The sequence below is a fragment of the Daktulosphaira vitifoliae genome, unplaced genomic scaffold (assembly GCF_025091365.1).
Source record: "Daktulosphaira vitifoliae isolate Bord-2020 unplaced genomic scaffold, ASM2509136v1 Scaffold_21, whole genome shotgun sequence".
In the NCBI taxonomy this organism is placed as follows: Eukaryota; Metazoa; Arthropoda; class Insecta; order Hemiptera; family Phylloxeridae; genus Daktulosphaira; species Daktulosphaira vitifoliae.
The window spans coordinates 30,975-44,372 of record NW_026099592.1 but is presented as its reverse complement, the minus strand read 5'-3'; the positions used below and the strand labels follow the sequence as shown (position 1 = coordinate 44,372).

The 13,398-nt window shown below is 40.6% G+C and overlaps 1 protein-coding gene across 1 annotated transcript in view; it reads right to left on the bottom strand.

Annotated features, from left to right (window-relative positions):
- Positions 1–13,398, bottom strand: part of LOC126908856 (probable serine/threonine-protein kinase DDB_G0272254) — a 61,525-nt gene that overhangs the window by 23,359 nt on the left and 24,768 nt on the right. The window lies entirely within an intron of this gene.

Below are 13,398 nucleotides of genomic sequence, written 5' to 3'. Positions count from 1 at the left end.
TTTCTTTGTCGGCGCCCACGTTCCGATAACAATTAATGCACGCTGGATGCAAATTGTACATTGTGCGGTAAAAAAAATAAAAGATATATTTTGCACTCTCCCTTTTGAGACACTAATGTAATGCTGACTTACGCAAAGAATTGATAATTAATATATTATGTATACTGAGTACATACTGCAAGTGCCGAGCGACAATGGCACCGTGTACATAATGAATCGTTCATGAATTACAATAATATTAATATTAAGTGTTTATCATTCATTAGCCTCCAACTACACTTGTGGATTTTTAAGCATATAAAACGGTTGAATAATTATTTTTACTCAACACGCTTAAGATACTACCGAGCACGAAGACGATAGTACCATCAGAGTATTAAACTCAATTTTATGCGTTTCGTTTTTAAAAACCAATATAAAAATAAATCGGCGTCTAATAAATAATTTGTTTCGTTTCTCTGTGTTGCACTTTCGAATGTCGTTACTCCGTAATTAATCTGTAACAATAAATTAAAAAAACTCATAAACGCGTTTTGTGCGAGGGCTGCTGCTTTTTCAAAGACGGACACTTTTTTCCCTCTATCGTTCGAGAATAATAAACTTTTACCGGNCTTTATCGTTCGACAATAATAAACTTTTACCGTTCGAATAAAGTCGATCGGACAACTAAAAAAAAGTCGACAACGAGCATTGTATTGCGGTAATGGTTTACGTGCTCGGCGAACAAACAAACAAACAAGAGGGGTGACCGCATTATATTGTTATTACCCCTGTCGGAGGGAATCGCACGGGGCTTAAACGGTTTGACCCACTTCCAGTTGAACGGTACGTTTGCTTTTGTTTTAACCACGCGCCACCAACTCTGTGTGTTAACAAATGGGGTTACAATGGGAAGAAGCGCAACAGGCAGCAGCTACCGTTTCGCTGCAGGGTTTCTGCCATCGTCGCCCTCGAACACCACGTCACCGCACGCTAGTCAAACAATGAATTATTCGAACACCCACTACAACGGTGTCGCGATAGACGTCCGCCGTGTTTGATAATTAAATGTTTCATTTTTTGTAACGGTGCAAAACGCACGTTTATTTTTATGTATCCGCGTGGCACGGCAAAGGTCGTCGGGCGTAATTATATAGGTCTGAGAAATCGTTTTTGATCCGTTAAAATACAGTAGAAGCACAGTTTTTATGTCAACACTAAATCACAGTTATTGTTTTGACCTTACTAGTAAGTGTAAATACATACTTATTACTATTTGTTTTATAGTGTAAATAGCGCTTTTTATGGCCGCCTTCCGTTCGGTGAAGTGTAGTGACATTAGACTGCATTAGACCGTAATAAAACTAGCTGTACCCCTTCGGCAATGTGACAGCAGTAAAATTGAACACTGCTGACTTATAGTGTAATTAAAATATTGCACCCAACACCGCCGTGTGGCAAAGTGAGTGTTTATATTTAGTTTAGTCTTATTGAATTGCTAACTTTCAGTATAGGTCAATAGCGTTTCGGTGGTAATATTTTTTTCAACAAAATTTCGAGCTTAAAAATTTCTAGTCGCAATGCAATCGTTTTTTTTATGTTAATTAATCGTTTGGCGCTTATTATGGTTACGGTTTTCGAATAAGCGAACGCGTTGTATACGAACGGCGTTTGTTAAACGACAGTTTGTGTCACTGAAACGTTTAAAATTAAAATAACGTTCGACGAGAAAACGTTTTTAATTACCCACTAATCGTTTACCAGCCGGTTGATTGTTCATGATCAGTATTGGTTAGCGGTAACGCGACCGTGTCGGCGAGTAAACTTATTCGTGATGTTTGCTCGTCGGCGTTGATGTTTAAAAGTTACACTTAAAAATAAATCCAGTGAGTTCGTATTGTGCGTGTGAGACAATTAATGTAAAACTGTTCTGCCGAGGTGGGCGTTATGATTATTTTATTTTTAGCGTTTCTCGAGAATCCGGCGAGTAATTATTATTATTAGGCGTATACGCGCACAATACGACTGTGGATACGCGAACAGCGCCAGTATGCCAGCGGTGAACCCGTTTGACCCCAATTGTGAAAAATACGTCTCATCAGCCGTGTCCATTTATATACACATACGTGACAGATTGCTCCAGTACGCACGGGGAATGTGCTCGTGCCCACTCGACGGGCCATAATAATAATAATATTATACAACGTCCGAGTGCGTATACGTTACATGTATACGCGCCACATCTCCGTAGAGTACTCTCTTTCCGCTAATGATGACAATGAACGGATCTCGCTCTGTACGGTTTCAATTATTATGATTATTTTTTTCTACGGGAGCGGCGTGCCATACTCTGGCCCGCGAGGGTTTCCGCGTCTCGTTTTCGGCCATCAGCGCGCCGTTTTGTTTAGTCATTACTGCGTTATTCCTCATACGGTCGGTCCATTATTACACCTGGCGCACCGCGGCGTCGATCATAAATAATGGACCGCGTTCTAGTGAATTTTTTTTCATTTTCGGTGATAATGGCGCGCGAGGCTACCTATCCTAATGGACTAGTGACAGGCGCCCATCAATCCGTTGCCAACAATCGCTGGTTCAGTTCCGTCGTTTGTTTTCGTTTTATCCATTAGTATATTTTTTTACCCTCGTTTCCCCTCTCCACCACCGGGTCCATTGAGCGCACATAACGTTCGCCGTCGTAACTCGTATACTTATCATCTGTGTGTATGCGTAAACATTGTACGCGTGTACAAGTGTTGCTTGCCTACGTTAATGGATTTCGGACGATTTCGTTATTATTTCTATTTTTTTTTTATTCGGACCAATTGTCACAAGCGCCCGTTGTTAATCCGATGTCGATTAGCTCACGATCGACCACACGAATACGATTATTACAGTTTGGCGACCGCCACTCCATTCAGCTTTCGTGCAGAAAGCAATACCAACGTGACTCAAAGCCTAACGGAATGATGTTGTTCCATTCGAATTTTACCCGTTCGACTTCGATCGTTTTCCATTATCATTACCCGTATTAGTTTTGTTTCATCATCGAGTGCCAGTTTTGTGGACCGAGATGAGACGTTCGTTCGGCAACCATTAGGAGTTCAATTGTNTTTGTGGATGAGACGTTCGTTGGGCAAGCATTTGGAGTTCAATTGTTGTAATAGCCATCACTGGACTCGGATGGACTACCGATTTGTGCGCGTCCTTTTCCGGGGGCTACAATTCTACTCCAATCGGCCGTGTAGTTTTAGAAAATAGAAGAGAGCCGTGAACTAGTTGGCCGCCGCCGCCCACGTGTTGTAGAAAAAGCCGGCAGCCAAACACATGTGCGGCATAATCGTCGAGGGCGTAAGACGCCGACGACATCGGTAGAGAGATCACGATAATTGACAATAATTGGACACGATTTGATGAATCCGGAATGGGTAGTAACGCGTGTCATCATCTGTATCAGCGCGTACGACCACCACTGCAGTGCTACCGATCAATCGAATTGGACTTGTGACTTATCGCGAGCGTATTTATACTTAGTGTGTATCGTGCACGTGCTAGAGAACGAGATAACGTAAAACTGTGAGATCCAACGGGCATTGTAAATGTTTCAATGTAATTTTCGAGGATATAATGGCCTGTAAGTATGCGATTGCGGCGAAAAGTCGATAGAAATATGAAATATATTTGTCGAGAAGCTTTTCGTGTAGTGGCTGTTGTGACGGCAGGGTGTTAATAAAAGCAACTGTGCACAAAGAGAGAGAATGAGAACGGGCGAAAATGATCGGGTGCGGTTTTCTAAAGGTTTCTATAAGCTCCCCGTGGGGTCTATCGGGTCGTATAAAATATGAAGTATCCATAATCTTTCAATATACGCGTATTGACAGTGCGCGTACAGAGACGGCTTACGGCGTAATATGAATCGGCGTTGTCCTTTGTTCGTTTTGTAATCCTCTGCGAAAACCTTCGGAATTGACTCTCGGGGTGTCGTATTATTTGTTGTACTCGCTCCCAACAGTCAATATACACACCCTAATAGTGTCGACGGACAATTAACCGGCGTAGCTGATAATACGCAAACGCCGCAACCCCACCCGAATAGGAGAGCACTCGTTTGGAAACGCGACATGTTCTAATACATTGTAGGCAAACTTTCACATACTAACTCGAGTTTACTCCTGAGACGGCCGTAGATGTTGCGGGTGATCCTGAAGGAGTGCTGAGATTTCATCATGGGATTATCGCAGCGTCTCGAGTCGGAGCAAATCTCGAACCATTTAACTAAAAAGACGGTAAAGGGTTCAGCGCATCCGGTTCTCACGGGTTCCCAGCGTTGCTTTCCGAATATCTGAACGAATTTAACCCTCTACAGAACATCCGTCGGAAGTCGCCGAATCGGCAGCACGTGTGCGCATATCTACACGGGCACGTATGTGTGCAACGCGGTGACGCACATGGACAAAAAGAGTTAGACGACAATGCGATTTATCATTTGTATTGCACGTTACAATGCGCGCGAGTAGTTAGTACACCGCGACCAGACAACGTTGTCGGTGGTCGTCTTACCAAACCCTTTTCCTACGACTGACTCTTCTGCTTTTGATTTATGTGGGCCACCACTTATGCGCACTTACGCCGCCATACTCGTACCCCCAAACATTCCGTGGAGCACATGACTGCCGCGAGGATTCGTCTGCGTCAGGGCGCACAACTGTCGCCTTGATTTGTCTTTGCCCAAACGGCCCACGAACGATTTGTCATTAATAATTATTTATGTTTTTTGTTATAATAATAACCGTGTCGCATACGGCGCCGATGTTGCTCGTCACGTGATATCGTTTTTTATTTATAATGTTTTACGAGCATTTTTTTTTTTTTGTCTCTTTTTATGACGTGCACATTATCGTTGTCGTCCGCTCGATCGAATTCGACAACTGTCGTCTACCCAGTGCGCGGGCAGGCCGTGTAAGAGATAGACCGGGTCGCTGCAAACGTCATCGCGCACACCGCCGTCACTTTTACACGCGTAAACGCTCAAGCTTCGCGTATCGATGTGAGTGGAAGAGTCTCGGGGAGATACGGTGATTAATGAGAAATCCATACCCGGACACTTAGCGCCGTGTCAAACGCTTGTCGTTGCGACGGCGGTGCAAAACTTTCTCAGACTATACTTGAAACTTTTCAAGCGAAACTCATACCCACTGCGCGCTGCTCGCCGTCGGTATTACGTTACACCGGAGGAGTGCACGGATTAGAGGCGCGGCAAAGGAACAAACGGCAGCTCGAACGTATCGCTCGATAGAATGATGGATTGTGAAATTTGTTTCGTTTTATTTCGCCGTTATTTAGTTTTACGAGCGAACCGTTTTAAAAGGGTTTTTGGAATTCCACCACTTGCCGCCGTATATCAGTGAGAGTAAAGTAAACACATAAACCCAACACCGACGTTTTAATACGCCGCCGGCAGAGACCACTCTGACAAATGTCTGAGTTTTACTGGAAAAGCACACGCGCTACTAATGACATGTACTAAATTGAATTATTTAAATGTTATTTCGGGCGCGTATAGAACGAGCGCAAAAGGTTTAAAACGCATGTTTGTTGCAATCGTTAACTGCCGCGTTTTACTACCGCATTTTTATATTTCTAATGGATTTAATTGTAAGCCAATTAGTAGTTTTGCAGGGCGCGCAACGGGTTTCTCGACGCGGACCATCGTATTGTATCAGGTACACGGATAATTGTTCGTTTATATGCGTTTCAATTGCGTTTGAAAATCGACGTGAGTGTACACATTTTGAACAATACACAGTAGTGGTACACGAAAGAAAAGCAGCACGCGGTTAATCGTCGGAAACCGTTGGCCGCGTCACACCTACAGAGCGGCCGAGTCGCAATAGACAACGATTGTCCCCCAGCATTGTCATCAATCATACGCACGTTATGTAGCAGCATGGTGTAACTTTTAGAAACAGTTTTACCGTTGTTACACGAGGTTTAATTATCTCGAGCCCCGTAATGATGGATGGAGCCATTTTTATATGCTCGCACACGTATTATTACTTAGGTAAAACGAGATAACGTTATCCGGTGGTGTCTGTTGCACGCGGCATCTCTCTCGCTCTCTTTTGACATATTTATTGTTTCGGTATTTTTAACGAGCGACCCGTTGTTTCTCAGCGCGTTTCGCCGGTTATGCAGTTCGTCTTCTTTTTAGCTGAACTCCGGTGGTATACACGTGGGCTCGAAAAAAAAAAAATAAGAAAAATACGATTTCTTCGAATTAAGGACACGAGTTTGTGTATCGACGGAGAGAAAAGCGCAGATTACCTTTACTTATTTGGCGACCGAAAACTGACGAGGACGGGCAGTGGTGGGAAACGTTCGGTTTTTTTCCCTGCCGTTCTCGTGTACTTTGCCGCATTAGTCGCACCCCAATAGAGCTTCCCATTTCGTTTTAAATTACATTGCAGTCTCACGTGTGTGTGTGTTGAAACGGCAAATTATCCAAGTTCATTGTGAGCATTCAGCAGAGGTGCACGTACACACAAGTAAATGTAGTCGTCGTTGCCGATTTGTGGTACGCAAAAACACTTATTTTGTGTTTTCACAGTTTTCAATTCGTTTTGCATGCAGAATATACTACAGCCGATTAATTATAACACGTAGAAATAACGTGTTTCGTCGATCGCTTTTTCCGGATTCATTTTGATTGTCGTCCGCTCAATTATTCATACGCAAAAACGTTATTCGGACGTTTATTTTACTTTTAAAATTACAATCAATAAAAATATTCTCTCGGCGATTTAATTAAAAAAATTACTAACGAAACGACTGTTGATCCCTTCCCTTTTTGTCAACAATATCAGTTGGTAATAAAAGCGTAATGGTGTTACTCTTAAACCTTTTGTGCCCGTCCCGTCGAATACCGGGGACAACGGCGGCGCACCCGAATGATTGATGATGGACGCCGTTTTGATCATAGACGTACGAGTTGGATCGCAACGGGCTATATCTGACAACAGCGTTGACGGCGAGGCTTGTTAAACATCGTTCGGATGGTGCACGCGCGACGCTATTATCTTTTATTGTATTTAACTGCCGGGGACCGCATAGGTGGTAATTAAGCCGAAGCGACTGATAGCGTATTTAATATCGTATTATGTCCATAGGGCGTGTGTGGTTGTTCGTATGTATTCTGTTGGTCGGGACCATGACTTGCGCGATTTTTCGTCTCGCGTATCGAGTAAGCGTACAAAGTATCTGATACGCCGAACAAACATGTGTATCGCACGCGCGACTACCGGATTCATGGCGCGTCGAGCTGATAACAAGCCCGAACTGATTAATGAACATTAAATGTGCTTTTAATAGCCCCGCCCTCGCCGCGAGAGGGACGAGAGGTGTCTGCTCCGGCACTGCGTTACCGTAAAGCAAACAACAACATTTTCTCAACATTTTTCCGGTTCGAGGGGTTAATTGTTATCTGGAGCAGACGCGGCGGAGAAAGTATCGCGGCGTACCATCGGCGGTTCGCAGCAAACGTCCCTTGGTACGGACAATTAAGCCTATTAAATACTATACATTGTTCATTAGACCCGGAGAGACTTTTCTGGGACACGGATCGTTTTAAAAACGAACGATCGAGCAAAAACATCATTTGTCCAAAACGTTCTCCGGTTATACAATCTCGGTGTTGTTTCTTGTAATTAAAATTTCATTATACACCCGTGTACGTGTAATAATTGACATTAAGAACCTTTAATTACGCTGCTTACAGTCGAGTCATTTCGTCGTGTACAACTGGACCCGATACGCGGCCGAAGATGTCGGCACCTGTCGTTTGCGGGCCACTTTTACAAGTACGGAATTATGCAATGCAGTCCATACAAATGCACATAACGCGGGACGCCATAAACTTGCGAGTGCTGCGCTATCGCTACTGGTTGAGCTATGCACTCCATAGGCAATTTATAATCACAGGCGTACAGCTAAGCGGCATGCGCACCCAGACGGCAATGTGTCTAGGAGAACTTTTTACCCGAACGGCTGCAGTTTACCTGTACGCACAAGAATGCGGGCTGAAATCGCAAATCGTTGCTCCTGTGCCAATAAAAAACAAGGTGCGCAAGCCGCGACGATGACACGCGCTAGAATGACATAAATGCGTACGCAGAAAAACCAATGCCAACGATTGTGACTCGAACCAGACAATACACACCACCGCGAAGGATAACTAATAGACGCGAGGACTTTCAAAAATGAAATACTTTGTTTTGAAATCGAAAAGCCAGAGATGCGTTAGTTACAAAGTAATGAGAAAAGTTTACAATAAACTCGAGAGTTTCCATAAAGAAAGATAGTTTGTTAACTTCGGGAACGACGACAGAAAGCACTGACAAATACGTCGAGTAAAACGTTTCGATGGATCTGAAAACTTTTATTACACTCGGACCCCGTGAACGACCGTGTGGATTGTTGACAATCGCTTGGCTTAGTTACCCGTCTGATAACCGCACGTGTGATCGAGAGACTCGCGTGTGTTTTTTTTAAATAAAATTGACATCGTTTGAGTTACACCGTGAAAGCGCAAAACCAACTCGGGTTGTTATGGGCTCAGTAGAGAAACCGGCTTTTCTCGAGAAATATTGCACGGCATTATATACGCACATCCGAAGAAAACAAATAAACATGTAAATTCTACGGTCGCTCGTGACATTTTAATACCCAGTTTACCGTTAAGCCCGTATCATCTTTCATAGCACACACTTGTGTGCGTTCAAGTGCCAGCGTACTTAAAATAGGTAAACTCTGTTACCGGCCACTAAAATGCGTCAAAAAACGGATATGTTGGCCGCGATAAGTTTTTAGAAATAATAATAATATTGTTTGGCGATGACGTTTTCTGAATTCGGACGCCGCGGTGAGACCCCAAAGGTCACCACCTCACGGTGGTCTATAAATTCCTTAAAAATCTCGTTTTGTCTATCGCAACAGTGAAAACGAAGACAAAAAATGACACGTAAAAAGTTTCGAAACGATTTACGACGAGGAATGGGGCAACGTTTGGGAGTCGCAGTTTCTTTTGTTGCCCATCGACGTGATGTGTTTACCGGATCGACTGTGAAACCGAATCTATTTTTCATCGCACAAAAACACTTTGAATGAGCCTCTTGGATTCCTTTGTAATTATTGTTCTGGCGAAAATAGCCTTTGGACCGTAGACAATCGCGTAACTGGAGCAACGCGAAAAGGTTATCCCTTGCGACATTTGCGANACTGGAGCAACGCGAAAAGGTTATCCTTTGCGACATTTGCGATCCTTTTGTCGCATTTTACATCATCCGAAAATAACCAGTTTGCCGAAGTAATAATAAAATCTCCGGCCTATTGTTGGCTTTATTTTTACTATAAATTGTTTACGCCCGTTCAATGTTATATTACTTTGTGTTATTTTTATGGGTTGCGTTGTCATTGGACGCAACACGGTATGATTTTTATAGAATTTTTGCCAAGAGAAATAAATAATTTTTTTTGTGTCATGCCGTTTAATAAATATACAAATTCAGACGTCAAGATGAAACAATTTTTTTTTTTTAATCGTTAAAAAAATAACTAGAACGCATGCCAAAATTCAATATTTAAACGCGCAAGTGCCTTGACCAGTATAATAATTGGAGAACCTCATTAACAGTACAATTTAATTCTATAGAACAGCTCGATTAAAATTGAAATGTGTCTGACGATATTTCTTTTCGACTCTTGTGCTGAAAACATCACTAATGAAAGTACAATAAAACACTGATGAAACGAGATTGTTTAAAATAAAAGAGAGATATTTGCGTAACTCTTACACGCCAAGGCCGAATCCAACTACAACAACAATAATAATAAGAATCGCGTAAGTTTATTAAATCACATTAGAGTANAATAATAAGAATCGCGTAAGTTTATTAAGTCACATTAGAGTAGACACATTGGGCAACGCGTTGGTTATTTTTTGCGTATTTGGCGGTCGTATAAGTCGTGTTGGCTACACGTCCGCGTTGTCGATAAAAAGTGCTAAAAAGACGACCGCGCGGGAAAACTCGTTCGGTAAAAATGACGGCGGTAAATAATTATCTATTGATAAATTATAATCCGCTCCGAACAGTGGATAGAGTTAATTTCTATTACAAAGGGCTGATGGTGCGTTTTTATTATTTTCGGAGAGTTGAAAATAAAAAGAGAAACGCTCGCGTTGAACGTCGTCGAGGTGACACTTGTTTGATGGAAGATGTCGTGGTGAAAAGCGGCACATTATCGGCGGGTGGCGTTCACGACGAGTTTCGCACAAAGGCCTCGGCAAAATAGAATAAGGCAATAATTATTATTATATACGTGTATACCGCAGGCGTTAAGATGGATCACCTCTGTCTCGGCGTTAGAGCCGCGCACAATGACACGCCAGAGGAACGGCAAGAAGGAAAAGCCCCTTTTTCATTATACCGCCTCTGCAAAAGCAATACCAATTTTCTTTTGACCCTTTTCATTATTGAAACGTTTCGCCCCGCTGCTGTTGTTACCGAGAATTTTGATTGAATACCTTATCCACCCGGTTTCCTCTCGGCCAAGCTTCTCGCGCGGTTTCATTTCAACGCTTCCTATTCAGTGCGCGCCTACTCCTTCGTCGAAGATTAAGTTTTGAAAAAAAAAAAATAAATAAATAAATTGTACGATTCAACGAGAGTTTAAAACAAGTTAATGATTCGTTACGATCGCCGAGGGTCTTGACACCACAGTGTTGTACATGAAATCTACATTACACATGCGCAATTATAAATACAACCAAATTAAGTGTCGTGTCTATTCAGCTTTTTTATTTTGGTATATAAATGGGCAACCGACCGAAAGCTTGGTTGGTATTTCTAATATCATAAAACATTAGTGCTGATGTATTTTAAAAAGTAAGGCAAACTTAATCAGATTACATAAAAATAAAGTACTTCGTGGTTTAGTCTCCATAGAGTGTGCCGTTTGCTATACCAAAGGATAATGAGGTATGTTTTGTAGAAAAAAAGATCATATAAAACACACACAGCTATAATTAAATACTCTGAAATTGAAAGAATAATTTTTTCGAGAACATTTTTTTAGCGCAATTAAAAAGAAACGCGTTTAAATGTAATAATTATTTGTTGAGATTAAAGTGAACCAATGAAAAAATACAAAAATGAAACGATCCTAGTACAGTGAAAAAGTAATGTTTCATAAAATTGCAAGACATTGATATTTTATAGCCTCTTCAAATTCCGTTAGTATACATATTCCCATAGGTTGTATACTACACATACTATAGGTTAAAATAATAATTTTTTTAATGACAATTTTTAAATCATTCATGTCTTTATAAACTGTATAAGAGTGGAGTATAATCTAATAAATAAATAAATGGCTCTTTAATCTTTGTTGCTGACGAGAGGTTTGTCAATGAAGATGTTTTTTATTCATTAATAAAAATAATAAAAATGTATTGAAAGTTATTTAGGACTAGAGTAATTTTAATAGGTATTTAAGGAACATAATAAGTTTCCTTATTTAAGTTTTTTGTTGATAAAATTCCACATAATGTGTACCTAAAGAAACTGTTTTAAGTGAAAAAACTATTATGAACCCTAAGTCGTGTGTGAGCAATTGGATTCTAAGTATTGTAAAATACATGTACACATTTTAACATTACAAAAAGTAATTATATGCGTTAATTTAATTTTGTTCATACCAGTAAACAATCATAATAACTGATGATAAAAAGTTTGATATTAAAATTTAAAGTGTACATTTATAACTTTTATACATGAAAAATTTCAATTAAATGTTTAAATTTATTTTGTTTTATGAAATTTTAAATCATTAATCTCAGATGGATTTTAAAAATTCAATAGTTTCTGCTTGTACTTTCCTAGATATTTCTGCGTATTATCCTTTATCGAGATTATTATTGCCAATAAAGAGATTTTAATATTTCTCAACACCCATAATAACAACCGTTTTAATAGATACATGTTCTATATATATAAGTATTGCGTAAAGATTCATAATATGCCCTGTAAAAGAAGTAATTTACGCACAAGTCTAGTTTTATACCTAAACTTGATGTTTATATTTTTCATATTGTAAAATCATCGTAAAATTATATTGAACGGCGTAAAATTTTATGGACTCTAGTAAATAAATAAAAAAAAACGACACGGGAAAAAATATTCTCTCCTCGTGGGGAAGTTACACAGAACATATGAGTACGATTGAGAATCGATGGATTACTTACTATAAACAACGACGGACAGTATTTACTATTACCGTCAAATTTGTGTGTTTTCGGTATCCTTAAAACACGAAGGGCAACAAAAAAAAACAACACTCATAAGTATAAAAAAAAAGGGGGAAAAAAATTGAAAAATAGTAGAAACACAACGCCGCAACGGGTCGAATTTATTGGTCTTTGGGGAAACGGCGCGACCCTCTTGGCCTGAGAGGAAACCTTTAAAAAACCATATAAATATGATCATTGCTCCTGTGAACTGTGCGTATTGAATATCTAGTATAGCTAACTTATAAAAGTTGCATGACCGTTATATCGGTCGGGTGATGTTTCCTGCTCATCCAATCACTATTGTCCGATGCAGCCAATGTCTATAGACGGCCGATCGTTTTCGGTCAGTGCAAAATAAATCCACATAAGTACTCGTAGACTTTTATGCCATTCAACCGGCACAACCACGCCGACCAAACGACTTGTATTTTCTCTAAAAGTCAGTAACTCCGCGAATAACAATATATTATGTATCTATTGATATGCACGATGGTTTTTACCGATAAAAATCATATGGGTCGAGTAATAATAATATAATGGGTTAAGTTCTAAATGGCCGACCCGGAATAAAAGACAACCGATCATGAAAAAATTAGCAATTATTATGAAGGCCGCCGTTGAGGTAGATTTTACTAAACATATCATATAGATTCCAAAGGAAAATCTAGGCTTCGATACGTTTGGAAAATAAAAAATAGAATCGCGGAACTGACTGATCTTGAAAACACAATTAGAAAATGTTTGCGAATCTTATATGCCAAAGCGATTGCCCGAGAAAGCTGTGTTTGTCCGTGTAAGAGGGTATTGCGATTGACATGGATGATACGAGACCATTCTGATAAGCAACGGAGAAGACGAANAGACCATTCTGATGAGCAACGGAGAAGACGAACCATGTCAAAAGCGGCCAAATGACGGCGGAGAGAGGATAAATTCGAGTGGAGTTGTGTCGTACTCAGGAATTTGACTTGTACGACGCCTGCGGGAAATCTGAGGAGAACAAACGAGTTGTGATCAAGATGAATGGTCTGGTCCACCGGCGAGCAAAAAATATTCATTATGCATTGTACTATTTG